The sequence below is a fragment of the Crotalus tigris genome, unplaced genomic scaffold (genome assembly GCF_016545835.1).
Source record: "Crotalus tigris isolate CLP2741 ecotype Arizona unplaced genomic scaffold, ASM1654583v1 scf7180000024460.1087499, whole genome shotgun sequence".
Classification (NCBI taxonomy): Eukaryota; Metazoa; Chordata; class Lepidosauria; order Squamata; family Viperidae; genus Crotalus; species Crotalus tigris.
In genome coordinates, this window is record NW_024100630.1 from 941,254 (window position 1) to 956,580 (window position 15,327).

At 44.9% G+C, this 15,327-nt stretch overlaps 1 pseudogene; it reads left to right on the top strand.

The window, feature by feature from the left end:
* Window positions 1–7,036: 7,036 nt before the first annotated feature.
* On the top strand, window positions 7,037–9,576 carry LOC120303105 (annotated as a pseudogene).
* The last annotated feature ends 5,751 nt before the right edge of the window (window positions 9,577–15,327 follow it).

Here is a 15,327-nt window from a genome sequence, read left to right on the forward strand (position 1 = left end):
CACGCACATCCTTACTCGTTCAACCGGGGTGTGAGTGAGCACACGTGGCTGTGCTCCATTTCTGCATAACTCTCTAGCAATTGAGAGGGAGATTGGATCTTGAAAACAAACGTCAAGATTGTTATACCCTTCCACACTCATAACACACACTCGTGCACTCGTGGCCGGCACGAGTGCACCCACATCCTTTCTCACTCAAGCGGTGTGTAAGCGAGCGCACGTTCCTGTGCTCCAGGTGCGCGAGGCGCAGGTGTGCGTGCACGTTGCTCGTGTAAATGGAGCTGTGCACGCACTTGCCAGCTGCTTATGCAAACCAAACCCTCTCTCCCCTGCCGGTCTGCAAAACATTGGAGAACTCTTGATTTAAGATGTAAGAGGATTCAAAACATGGTTCTACTTAAAGTGGGAAATTGTGTATGTTGTAGCACCTCTTTCATCTATTTTTTTTTATTTGTATAGCTGCCCATCTTATACATGGTTCCTGCTGGCTTACTATTGACATAAGAGCAAAGTAAAAGAGTTGAACGTAGAAAAGTAATTAGTTAGAATCAGTCACGTAAAATCGGTGGAAAGACTCATTCACCGAAGAAGCCATTAAATGTATCAAGCGTGGAAAGAGCTTTTTTAAAAAATAAAAAAATAAAATAAAACTTTATTTTTCTTGTTAAAAGATTTGCTCATTGGAGAAACTACTATGAATATCTCAAGGTGATAAAGTGCTTCGGTGCCTCTTGTTTGTTTATTCCCATAAATTGATTTAGCTGGAAGAAACTGTAGAAATACACTGAATGTGGAAAGTGTTTCTGAAGCACCAGAAACCTTACTTTCCATACATCTATGGAGATTCTCAGTCATCCAGATCATGGTTGTCCCAAAGGTGCTTTTTCAGGAGGCAACTGGACTTTCTTGTTTTTCTTCAAAGACGTTTCGTTTCTCCTCCGAGAAGCTTCTTCAGCTCTGACTGGATGGTGGGGAATGGAAGGATTTATACTCCTTGCAGAAAGCTTGTCATTTGCCTTCTTTTACAAACATCTTTGAAGACATTTTCTTTTCTTTGAAGACATTTAGCTATGTACTTTGAGATAAACACCCTTTGATTGGACCTGTGCTTGTCTTCAACAGCGAAGGACAGAAAACATCCTACAGCCAAGAAGACTCCACACCCATTTGCACCACTCAGGCCATCCTGAGGATGCAGATAAACCTCCAAATGGCCTCAAGGACTCTCTAAAAGAATGCAAATGACCAGCTGTCTGCAAGGAATATAAATCCTTCTTAATTCCCCACCACCCAGTCAGAGCTGAGGAAGCTTCTTGCGTGAGAAGTGAAATGTCTTCAAAGAGAAACAAAAAGGTGGCGCAGCAGTTAGAGTGCAGTACTGCAGGCCACTTTAGCTGACTGTGTTCAGCAGGTCAGCGGTTCAAATCTCACCGGCTCAAGGTTGACTCAGCCTTCAATCCTTCCGGGGTAGGTAAAATGAGGACCCAGAATATATTTCAGTAAAAAAGAAAGCGATCACCAGGAAGTAAAACACCCAGGTTTTAATAAATAAAATCAAGCTTTCGATGGCTAACATCTGCCATCATCGTCAGGATACAAGCCAGTTAGTGAGGAAACCTGCTTATAAGCATAGCCACACCTAAATTCTACGCATGGACCTTGTAACAGGTCCAAGGTCCATGTGTAGAGTTTAGGTGTGGCTATGCTTATAAGCAGGTTTCCTCACTAACTGGCTTGTATCCTGACGATGATGGCAGATGTTAGCCATCGAAAGCTTGATTTTATTTATTAAAACCTTGGTGTTTTACTTCCTGGTGATCGCTTCCTTTTTTACTGAAATGTATGTACCCAGGAATAGCTATTCTATATATGAATAGCTATTTTTATATATATATATATATATATATATATATATATATATTATATATATATATTATTGCACGTAAAATTGGAAGTGTCTTGGCGACGTTTCGACGAAGTCCCATTCGTCATCTTAAGGCTGGTGCTTTCAGCTTCGAGGCACGAAGCTGAAAGCACCAGCCTGAAGATGACGAATGGGACTTCGTCGAAACGTCGCCAGGACACTTCCAATTTTACGTGGGAGAAAACCCGAACAACCAAAGACCTACATATACACACACACACACACACACACACACACACACACACACACACACATTGCTTACTGGTGTACACCGCTTAGAGAGTGCTTGCACTTAAAGCGGTATATAAGTCTCATAAATAAATAAATAAATAAAAGTGCAGTTGTCTCCTGAACAAGCAGCTTTGGGGCTTACTTTCCATAAAAAGACATGTAAATGAAGGGAGTCTTAATGGAGCTTTGATGTGAAAAGTATCTCATTAAAGGATCCACATAGAAGGGAACTCATATCCTTCATGACATGCTGGAAGCGCTTCAGACCCGAAGCATCCTTAATTCCTATGGAAGAACACATATTGGGGAGAAACAAGCGCAGAAGCGATTTTTATGCACAATTCTTCATTTTCTACCCCATAGGAAGATGAAACTTTAAAAAGGAAGGCTCTTAAACAGAGGCAAATAGTTGATCTGAACTCCAAACTTCGCCCCAATTCTGTTTCTGACTTTTCTGCTGATACTTAACATTTAAGGCAGGGATCCCCAACCTGTGGGGCCTGAGGGCTTTGCAACTGAGCCATGGACGAGTGCACGCACATCCTTACTCTTTCAACCGGGGTGTGAGCGAGCACACGTGGCTGTGCTCCATTTCTGCATAACTCTCTAGCAATTGAGAGGGAGATTGGATCTTGAAAACAAACAACTGTCAAGATTGTTATACCCTTCCACACTCACACCTGACCCGCTGATGTCTTATACCACGGGTGCCAAACTCGCCGCGCGACGGGACATATCATGACTTTTTTTGCATTGCCGGAGCTCAAATGGGCGCAGCGTCCGCATGATGCAAACGGCCCGTGGGCCGGCAGTTTGACACCCGCCTTTTACCCTCCAATGACCCTCATCTGAAGTAACCTCCCCATCACAAGACTCATCACAAGCCTCTCTGATGACTCACACCTGACCCATCACCAGATCCTCACTTGACATACCGTATTTACCGACGTATAAGGTGACCCGGCGTATAAGGCGACCCCCGACTTCAGCGCCGATTTCCATGCCTAGAAAGTCTTATCTGCCGGAAACTACCATAATTTCCAGCGTATAAGACGACTCGGAGTATAAAACGACCCCCGACTTCAGCGCCAATTTCTGCGCTTTAGAAAGTCGTCTTATACGCTGGAAAATACGGTACCCAAACCTTATAAACAGAAGAGCGCAGATGCTGACATCCGCTAAATTCCACTGAATATGTTACCTAGCCTCGTAATGAAACATTCAGAAACCAACCCACAAGCTTGGAGGGCGCACTTTCACCCTCATTCTACAAGCTGAATTCCAGATATTCCTCACTATTGCAAACTTGTGTTGCTTTCTAGTGCTTTGGAAAATAAATTGACCCCCTCTTCTTTATGGCCACCTCTCAAACACTGGAATACTGCTATCGTGTCCCCCCCCCCAGTCCTTCTTTTGTCTAGACTAGCCAAACCCAAATCCTGCAACTGCTCTTCATGCGTTTTAGTCTCCAGGCCTTTAATCATCTTAGTTGCTCTTCTTTGCACTTTTTCCAAAATCTCAACATCATTTTTGTAATATGGTGAGCAAAACTGGCCAATTAACCAGTGCAACAACTTGCCTCCAGAGGTTGTGGGTGCTCCATCACTGGGGGTTTTTAAGAAGAGACTGGACAACCACTTGTCTGAAATGGTATATAGGGTCTCCTGCTTGAGCAGGGGGTTGGACTAGAAGGCCCCCAAAGTCTCTTCCAGCTCTATTCTGATTAAGATGAAGATTAATCTTTGTGATTCAAACCAGAATCAGCCACAGAAAGGTGAGGCAAGAGGTTTTCATCAGCTTTTCTACTCCTACTTAGTCTGAGAAAATGGCCTAAAACCTCCACATTGTCTCCATGACGTTTTCCATCCTAGCCAGTTTCTCATTCTGTCTATCCCACTTTATAGAGAGCTTTTTAGAAGCTGCTTTCATTTTGCTGTTTTTTGCTCTATAATGATGGGTCCACGGGGTTTCTCACAAGGATATAACTACTAGCAAAGTTGTTTGTCTGATTGGCCAGGTCCTCAGCAGATGGGATCTTCAAACCCTAATCCATCCCATTTTTTCCCTTTTTTAGTGCTACTTGCAAATGCAGGAACAACTAGAGATACTGTAAATCTCCATGGAGATTCTCAATCATCCAAGTCATAGTTGTCCCAAAGGTGCTTTTTCAAAAGGCAACTGAACTTTATTGGTTTTTAAGGGATTTCATTTCCTCTGGACTGAAAGGGTGGTGGAAGTGAGCAGCTGATCTATTTCTAAGTTGAAATGCTATTCATTGTGTATGGTTAACTGCATTTTTACTTCTAGATCAGCATTTCTCAACCTTGACAATTTTAAGGCATGTGGACTTCAACTCCCAGAATTCCACAGCCAGCAAACGCTGTTCTAGATGGTTTGTTAAGATGAATTAAACCCTCCACATTCTCTCCAGGAGGAGGAGAGAGAGATGTTCTCCCATGCATTTTCTCATCCTAGGCAGGTTCTGATCCTGTCTGTTTCACTGTGTAGTCTTAGGAATGGCTTTCATTTTGCTGATGTCAGACTTGCCCCAGTCCGATCTCTTAGGAAAGAAAGCATCTCAACTCCATTTAATTCAGTGGTTCTCAACCTGTGGGTCGGGACCCCATTTGGGGTCGAACGACCATTTCACGGGGGTCGCCAAACAACGCAGTCCGCCATTTTTTTCCCCCTTTTCCTTAGCTGTGCTACTCCCTTTTATTCTATTGGCTTTTGAAAGCCAATAGAATAGACTCTCTTGAATAGAGTCTAATTCTATTGGCTTTCAAAAGCCAATAGGAATTGTCCAGGCTGTCTCTGCCCTGCTGAGCCCGCCAAAAGTCCCATTCTGCAAACGGTGCTGCCCCAGTTGAGTAGTCCTCGACTTACGACCGGTTGAGTAGTCCTCGACTTATGACCGGTTGGGGGTCGCGGCATTAAAAAGGTTGAGAACCACTGATTTAATTGAAATGATCGGTTCTTTTACTAAAGAAATGTTGGTTGCAGTAGAGTCAGACCACAACTAAATTTATGGAATGGAATGGAATAAGAATTAAGAGTAGAAAATAGAATAGAATAAGAATTAAGAGTAGAACAGGAAAGAAACGAACAGAATAGAATAGAATAACAGAGTTGGAAGGGACCTTGAAGGTCTTCTAATCCAATCCCCTGGTCAGGCAGGAAACCCTATACCAGGGGTAGGCAACCTCGGTTCTTTTATGACTCACGGACGTCAACTCCTGATCAGGCAGGAAACCCTATACCAGGGGTAGACTGACTCGGGAATTCTGGGAGTTGAAGTCCATGAATCATAAAAGAGCTGAGGTTGCCTACCCCTGCCCTATACCATTTCAGACAAATGGGTGTCCGATCTCTAGAGCAGTCACAATTTCTGGAGGCAAGTTGTTCCCCTGATTAATTGTTCCAACTGTCAGGAATATTTTTTCTTAGTTCTAGGTTGCTTCTCCCCTTGATTAGGAGATACAAATGGTTTTCCCTCCTCCCAGCCCTCCTCCCTTGACCAGTCCATCTTCAACCAATAAGGATCCACCTAGGTATTTTGAGAACACTGAGATGTTTGGGGAAATCCACATTCTTTCTCAGGGTACATGACTTCAGGTGCTGGTACAAACTGTTTCAGAGCTTCTTTGTACTTCCATTTCCCCTCCTCCCTGTTTCCCATCATGTACACACACAGGTTAATTGCCCATTTGTCCCCCATGTCCTCCCTTCTCCTAGCCTTTGCCAGCAAGCGCCCCCCCCCCATTTTCATGGAGATCTTCCTTAGGGACAACTAGGGGAGAATGAACATGTCCAAACTGAAAACCGGTATTTTCAAGGGAAAACTTCCTCAAGCAGAGTTAGGACATCCATCCACCCATCAATCAGAATAAACCTGAAAGAGACATTGGAGGTCTTCTGTTCCAACCCCCTGCTCAAGCAGGACACATCAGTCGATGCTTCCCCTTTCTCCGATGTAAATTTGGTGAACCTGTTCTCTCTCATCATCCAATTTTTGAACAAAGTCAGCTTTCAAGAGTCCCTCCTGTATCTCTTGAACTGAACCTGAAGGAGAAGCAGAGTTGATGGGGACCCACCCTGAGACTCAAAAATGATTTTCCCCAAAGCATTAGGGATTTGTATTCTGCAGTACAGGCGGCAAGAGGGAAGCCTGTGACTACTGTAGATATGAACCTAATACCATGTTTTGAACACGGCCTGCTAGAAGCAGGGAGAAGAATCACAAAAAGAGCTGTGGGAAGTCAGCTCCCCAGAGAAGGAAATATTAAAAGGGCAGAAAAATATATTTCCTTCAAGGATCTTAAAGAGACAGAAAAGCATGCCCAGTTTTTCTTGATAGCCCCAGGTCTCCCTCCCCCAAGCAGAAGCCAGCTCTGTACAAATGCAGGTGTAAACCATCAGGAAAGTTTGAGCCAGAAGCTCAAGAAGACAAAGACCTAAAATCTGCATACCTCACCTGTGAGAGGACATGGTAGGATTAACTCACAAATACCAGAAAGGCACACCCAGGTCAGATTACGTGACACAGGAATACAAAGCCTGAAACAGGAACAGGAACCACTTCAAACAAAAGGCTAGATAGGGTACAAAAACCTACCGTATATGCCGGCATATAAGGCAACTTCCGCAAGCGTTAAAATCGGCGCCAAAGACGGGGGTCATCTTATACGCCAAGTCGTCCTATACACCGGAAATACTGGTAGTTTCCAGCGTATAAGATGATGTTCTAGGAATGCGACTCGGCGTCAAAGACGGGGGTCGTCTTATACGCCGGATCGCCTTGTACGCCGGGATATACGGTACTACCCATGTGCTCAGGCCCTTCTTTTCTCTGGTCTTTCCTGCAAGAACCATCTTTCTGGCTTTTCAATAAACTGCAACCTTCTTTCTAAAGCAGTTGCCATGTTCTTTATTTATCCCCAACTTGGATGAACCAGGATAAAGACTTTTCTTTCAACAGAGCTAAGAGAAAAATAGAAATGGTGGTGGGAGTTTCAGGAATGTTCAAATAAGGGATGCAACAAATGATGCTTAATTCCTTTCACACCACCATTTGTGTCATGTATCCTTTTTTTTCTCTCCCCCAAATAGGTGGTGATGTGAAGATAGAGGGTTCTAGCCAAGCAGTGGCAACACCTTTTCTAACAGCCAAAAAGGAAGATGCGGAAAAGATGAGTGAAAAGGAAAGGCTTGGGGGAAAGGAGGAGCTGAAGAAATACTCTAGTTTCCAGTGTGCAGATATCGGCTCTTTCTTGCACAGTGATGATCCCCAAGAAAAAGGAGCATGTCCAGGGTGCGGAAAAATACCCAGAGATGAATTGGGATTATGTGATTGTGTAGAGAAACAAAGTGAAAGCGGGGAATGCTCGAGAAGGACCCTTCCTCTTACTTTTCATCAGAAAATACAAGAGGGAGAGAAACTGTACAAATGCACGGAGTATGTGGAAAACTTTGGTACAAGCCATTCCTTCACATCCCATAAAAACATTCCCAAAACAGGGGCTCCATACAAATGCCTGGAATTTGGAGAAAACATCAGTCAGAAAAGTCACCTGAATTCCCATCAGAGCATCCACAAAGGGAGGAAGCGGCATCAATGCATCACCTGCGGAAAGAGCTTCAGAATGAGCAGCTCTCTAACTTCCCATGAATGCATCCACAGCGAGGAAAAGTTGTATCAATTCAGGGAGAATAGAACGAAGCTTACCCAGAGCCAGGAACCAAATTCCTGGGAAAAAAAACCCACTGGGAATGATTCATGTAAATGCCTGGAATGTGGGAAGAGCTTCCGTTCTGCAACTCACCTCACTTATCATAACAGGATCCATTCTGGGGAAAAACCATATCATTGCACAGTGTGTGGAAAGAGCTTCACCCAAAATGGCTATTTCAATTTACATAAGAGGATCCACACCGGAGAGAAGCCGTATAAATGCACAGTGTGTGGAAAATGCTTCACGGCCCGTGGTGCCCTTAATTCTCATAAGACGATTCACACGGGGGAGAAACCCTATGAATGCCTGGAATGTGGGAAAAGCTTTGCCAGAAGCGATACTCTAACCTTACATAACAGGATCCATAAAGGGGAGAAACCTTATAAATGTCTGCACTGTGGAAACAGCTTTAGTCAAAAAGTGCATCTTCAGTCACACGAGAGGATCCACACAGGGGAAAAACCATTTCAATGCATGGAGTGTGGAAAGAGCTTTTGTGCCTCAGAAAAACTTACTGCCCATCGCAGAAGCCACACGGGGGAAAAGCCCTTTCAATGCCTGCAATGTGGAAAGAGCTTTGCCAATTCTGGTACCTTTCATGCCCACAAACGGATCCACACGGGAGAAACCGTACAAATGCCTGGAGTGTGGGAAGAGCTTCTACAAATCCAGCCACCTAACTTCCCATAACAATATCCATACTGGAAAGAAACCATATCAATGCACCGAATGTGGGAAGTGCTTCAATCAAACAAGTCACCTTAATAAACATAAAAGGATCCACACAGGGGAAAAGCCTTATAAGTGCACCGAATGTGACAAATGCTTCACCGGCTCGGGGGCCCTTGTTTGCCACAAAAGGACCCACACCGGAGAGAAACCATACGAATGCAAGGAATGTGGAAAAGGCTTTGGTCAAAAAAGAACTTTAATAATACATTACAGAATCCACACAGGGGAGAAACCATACAAATGCACAGCGTGTGGAAAGAGCTTTAGTGATCCTCAAGAACTTGTTTCCCATGAAAGGATCCACACTGGGGAAAAACCCTATAAGTGTGTAGTGTGTGGAAGGGGCTTTAGGACCTCCCGTGACTGTGGTTCCCACAAGCGGACCCACACAGGTGAAAAGCCATACCAATGTGGGGAGTGTGGAAAATGCTTTAGTCAAAATTCCTCCCTTCATATGCATAGAAGAATTCACTCAGGAGAGAAACCATATAAGTGTATGGAGTGTGGAAAATGCTACAGTCGTAGTGGTGCTTTTAATTACCATAGGAGGACACATACTGGTGAGAAACCAGATAAAAGAGTTGAACGTAGAAAAGTAATTAGTTAGAATCAGTCACGTAAAATCGGTAGAAAGATTCATTCACCGAAGACGCCATTAAATGTATCAAGCGTGGAAAGAGCTTTTTTTAAAATAAAATAAAATAAAATAAAACTTTATTTTTCTTGTTAAAAGATTTGCTCATTGGAGAAACTACTATGAATATCTCAAGGTGATAAAGTGCTTCGGTGCCTCTTGTTTGCTTATTCCCATATATTGATTTAGCTGGAAGAAACTGTAGAAATACACTGAATGTGGAAAGTGTTTCTGAAGCACCAGAAACCTTACTTTCCATACGTCTATGGAGATTCTCAGTCATCCAGATCATGGTTGTCCCAAAGGTGCTTTTTCAGGAGGCAATTGGACTTTCTTGTTTTTCTTCGAAGACGTTTCGTTTCTCCTCCGAGAAGCTTCTTCAGCTCTGACTGGATGGTGGGGAATGGAAGGATTTATACTCCTTGCAGAAAGCTGGTCATTTGCCTTCTTTTACAAATGTCTTTGAAGACATTTTCTTTTCTTTGAAGACATTTAGCTATGCACTTTGGGATGAACACCCTTCGATTGGACCTGTGCTTGTCTTCAACAGCGAAGGACAGAAAACATCCTACAGCCAAGAAGACTCCACCCCCATTTGCACCACTCAGGCCATCCTGAGGACGCAGATAAACCTCCAAATGGCCTCAAGGACTCTCTAAAAGAATGCAAATGACCAGCTGTCTGCAAGGAATATAAATCCTTCTTGATTCCCCACCACCCAGTCAGAGCTGAGGAAGCTTCTTGCATGAGAAGTGAAATGTCTTCAAAGAGAAACAAAAAAGTGCAGTTGCCTCCTGAACAAGCAACTTTGGGGCTTACTTTCCATTAAAAGACATGTAAATGAAGGGGGTCTTAATGGAGCTTTGACGTGAAAAGTATCTCATTAAAGCAGTGGTTCTCAACCTGTGGGTCGGGACCCCATTTGGGGTCGAACGACCATTTCACGGGGGTCGCCAAACAACGCAGTCTGCCATTTTTTTCCCCTTTTCCTTAGCTGTGCTACTCCCTTTTAATCTATTGGCTTTTGAAAGCCAATAGAATAGACTCTCTTGAATAGAGTCTAATTCTATTGGCTTTCAAAAGCCAATAGGAATTGTCCAGGCTGTCTCTGCCCTGCTGAGCCCGCCAAAAGTCCCATTCTGCAAACGGTGCTGCACCAGTTGAGTAGTCCTCGACTTACGACCGGTTGAGTAGTCCTCGACTTACGACCGGTTGGGGGTCACGGCATTAAAAAGGTTGAGAACCACTGCATTAAAGGATCCACATAGAAGGGAACTCATATCCTTCATGACATGCTGGAAGCGATTCAGAACCGAAGCAACCTTAATTCCTATGCAAGAACACATATTGGGGAGAAACAACGCGGCAGAAGCGATTTTTATGCACAATTCTTCATTTTCTACCCCATAGGAAGATGAAACTTTAAAAAGGAAGGCTCTTAAACAGAGGCAAATAGTTGATCTGAACTCCAAACTTCGCCCCAATTCTGTTTCTGACTTTTCTGCTGATACTTAACATTTAAGGCAGGGATCCCCAACCTGTGGGGCCTGAGGGCTTTGCAACTGAGCCATGGACGAGTGCACGCACATCCTTACTCTTTCAACCGGGGTGTGAGCGAGCACATGTGGCTGTGCTCCATTTCTGCATAACTCTCTAGCAATTGAGAGGGAGATTGGATCTTGAAAACAAACAACTGTCAAGATTGTTATACCCTTCCACACTCATAACACACACTCGTGCACTCGTGGCTGGCACGAGAGCGCCCACATCCTTTCTCACTCAAGCGGTGTGTAAGCGAGCGCACGTTCCTGTGCTCCAGGTGCGCAAGGGGCAGGTGTGCGTGCACGTTCCTCGTGTAAAGGGAGCTGTGCACGCACTTGCCAGCTGCTTATGCAAACCATCCCCTCTCTCCCCTGCCAGTCTGCAAAACATTGGAGAACTCTTGATTTAAGGTGTAAGAGGATTCAAAACATGGTTCTACTTAAAGTGGGAAATTGTGTATATTGTAGCACCTCTTTCATCTATTTTTTTTTATTTGTTTAGCTGCCCATCTTATACATGGTTCCAGCTGGCTTACTATTGACATAAGAGCAAAGTAAAAGCACAACCAATAATTAAAAGCAACAAAATAGCAGTGAGAATAATCAAACACCACACAATACAATCAGACAACGGGCTCATCCAGACTATCAGGGCCCCAGGCTTGATGACAAAGCCAAGGTATTAATGCTTTAAAAAAGGCCAGCAAGGTTGAACTAAGCCGGATCTGGATGGTGGGGAGATGATATTGCCATGGCCCAAAAAACCAACCTCCTAAGTAGCACTAGATGCCACTCTTGGGGATGGAACCCAGAACAAGCTCTCTTGGGCACAAAGCCAGACCTAACAGGGTGGATAGACACTACAGGTAGTCCTCGACATACGACCACAATTGAGCCCAAAATTTCTCTTGTTAAGGGAGACATTTGTTAAAGTCAGTTTTGCCCCATTTTTCAACCTTTCTTGCCTCAGTCGTTAAGTGAATTACCACAGTTGATAAGTTAAGTCACATGGTTGTTAAGTGAATCTGGCTTCCTCATTGACTTTGCTTGTCAGAAGGTCACAAAAGGTGATTGCGTGAACCCCCAGGACACTGCAACCGTCATAAATAGGATTCAGCTGCCAAGCATCTGAATTTTGATCACAGGACCATGGGGATGCTGCAGTTATGACCGTAATTTTGAAAAGTGGTCATAAATCCCTTTTTTCAGCGCCGTTGTAACTTCAAACGGTCACTACATGAACTGTTGTAAGTCGAGGACTACCTGTACTGGAGACTGTGGGGGGGGGGTTCCATAAGTAACCCAGCCACAAGGCATGAAGGGATTGGAGTGGTTTACCTCACGAGGGGGAAGATCCTGGTGTAGAGTCAAACAAGAGCATAACTCTCTAGCAATTGAGAGGGAGATTGGATTTGGAAAACAAACAAGTGTCAAGATTGTTATACCCTTCCACGCTCACACCTGACCCGCTGTCTTTTACCATGGGTGCCAAACTCGCTGGGTGATGTGATGTGTCCTGTCAGAATCCGATTATATTTCATCTCTCGTTATCGACTATGGAAAACCCCATTTCTGCCCTCTCTGGATTCTGTCATACGATGGAGGGGAAGGGGTGGTGGTGAACAAAGGGGTTTTATGGCCCTCACTTCCTTCGGTAAGGACTTCACTTGAATGTGGATACCACCCAAAAGGACTAAAGCATAAGAATGGGGCCATCCGCTTTGATCTGCTCCTCTCTGAAGTCTCCCTTCCACCGGCAGTGAGGAAAAAGGGGTTGGAAATGTAGTGCCTGGGATTGTGGCTGGAAAGATGGTGGGGTGGGGCTGCTGGGCACCCCTTAAAATCTTGAACCGCAGGGCTTGGGCCCCAGGTCCTGTCTAGAACGCCTGCAACCATTTTCTCTTAATAAAGGATGCCTGTTGGAAGGAATATTCCAAGAGTTCTGTCTTCTTAAGATGCCAAGAATTTTTTTGCATTGGCGGAGCTCAGGTGGGCGCAGCCTCCGCACGATGCAAACGGCCCGTGGACCGGCAGTTTGACACCCGTCTTTCACCCTCCAATGAGCCTCACCTGAAGTAACCTCCCCATCACAAGACTCATCACAAGCCTCTGATGACACCCCTGACCCATCACCAGATCCTCACTTGACATACCCACACCTTATAAACAGAAGAGCGCAGATACATCCCCTAAATTCCACTGAATATGTTACCTAGCCTCTCGTAATGAAACATTCAGAAACCAACCACAAGGTTGGAGGACGAACGTATCACCCTCATTCTACAAACCTGAATTGCAGATATTCCTCACTATTGCAAACTTGTGTGGCTTTCTGGTGCTTTGGAAAATAAATTGACCCCCTCTTCTTTATGGCCACCTCTCAAATACTGGAATACTGTTATCGTGTGTCCCCCCCCCCAGTCTTTTCTCTAGACTAGCCAAACCCCAATCCTACAACTGCTCTTCATGCATTTTAGTCTCCAGGCCTTTAATCGTAATAATAATAATAGTAGTACTAGTAGTAGTAGTAGTAGTAGTAGTAGTAGTAGTAAAGTTAGAAGGGACCTTGGAGGTCATCTAGTCCAACCCCCTGCTCAGGCAGGAAACCCTACACCATTTCGGACAAATGGCTGTCCAGTCTCTTCTTAAAAACTTCCAGTGTTGGAGCATTTCCTGCTTCTGGAGGCAGGTTGTTCCACTGATTAATTGTTCTCACTGTCAGGAAGTTTCTCATCAGTTCTAGGTTGCTTCTCTCTTTGGTTAGTTTCCATCCGTTGCTTCTTTCCTGCCTTCAGGTGCTTTGGAGAACTGCTTGACTCCCTCTTCTTTGGGGCAGCCCCTGAGATATTGGAAGACTGCTATCATGTCCCCCCTCGTCCTTCTCTTCGTTAAACTAGACATACCCAATTCCAGCAACCGTTCCTTATATGTTTTAGCCTCCAGTCCCATGATCATCTTTGTTGCTCTTCTCTATACTCTTTCTAGTTGCTCTTCTTTGCCCTTTGTCCAAAGTCTCAACATCTTTTTTGTAATATTCTGACCAAAACTGGCCAATTAACCAGTGCAACAACTTGCCTCCAGAGGTTGTGGGTGCTCCATCACTGGGGGTTTTTAAGAAGAGACTGGACAGCCACTTGTCTGAAATGGTATATAGCAGTGGTTCTCAACTTGTGGGTCGAGACCCCATTTGGGGTCGAACGACCATTTCACAGGGGTCGCCAAACAACACAGTCCGCCATTTTTTCCCCTTTTCCTTAGCTGTGCTACTCCCTTTTATTCTATTGGCTTTTGAAAGCCAATAGAATAGACTCTCTTGAATAGAGTCTAATTCTATTGGCTTTCAAAAGCCAATAGGAATTGTCCAGGCTGTCTCTGCCCTGCTGAGCCCACCAAAAGTCCTCATTCTGCAAACGGTGCTGCACCAGTTGAGTAGTCCTCGACTTACGACCGGTTGGGTAGTCCTTGACTTACGACTGGTTGGGGTCGCGGCATTAAAAAGGTTGAGAACCACTGGTTTGTAGGGTCTCCTGCTTGAGCAGGGGGTTGCACTAGAAGACCCCCAAGGTGTCTTCCAGCTCTATTCTGATTAAGATGAAGATTAATCTTTGTGATTCAAACCAGAATCAGCGACAGAAAGGTGAGGCAAGAGGTTTTCATCAGCATAATAATAATAATAATAATAGTAGTAGTAGTAGTAGTAGTAGTAGTAGTAGTAGTAGTAGTAGTAATAAAGTTGGAAGGGACCTTGGAGGTCATCTAGTCCAACCCCCTGTTCAGGCAGGAAACCTAATACCATTTCAGACAAATGGCTGTCCAGTCTCTTCTTAAAAACCCCCAGTGATGGAGCAAGCACAACCTCTGGAGGCAAGTTGTTGCACTGGTTAATTGTTCTGTCAGGAAGTTTCTCGTCAGTTCTAGGTTGCTTCTTGTCCTGCCTTCAGGGGCTTTGGAGAATAGCTTGACTCCCTCTTCTCTGGGGCAGCTCTGAGATATTGGAAGACTGCTATCATGTGCCCCTCGTCCTTCTCTTCATTAAAGTAGACATACCCAATTCCAGCAACCGTTCTTCATATGTTTTAGCCTCCAGACAAATATCTTTCTTTGCAAGGTACTTTTTTTCCCTGTTAGGAAAATGGTTATATTCACAGCTGTGGTGTAGGACGATCAGTTTCGGGACAAAGTCCAAACTTTACCCCCTCAAACTCTTATCCCAACCATCACCCCTTTGGCTTCCCAGGATTAAAAGCCGGGGGCGCCCGGGGGCGCCCTCTTGCAAGAGCCTCCTGTTTGCCCAGCTCAGCAGGAAGCAGCCCTCAGGATGGCGGAGGAGCCGAGCGGAGTTGGGCGAGAAGAGTCCCAGGAGGGAGAACGGCTCCGTTCCCTGCAGGCCCCAAAATCTGGCGGAAACCCTTCCGGGGAGGGAGGCGCGTCTGCCCGGCTGCAGCTGCGCGGCTGGCCTGGGAAGGCGGAGCGCGGATCCTCGTCCTGCGCGCCTCTCTTTTGGGGATCGCGGGCTCGGTCCTCAAGGGCCGG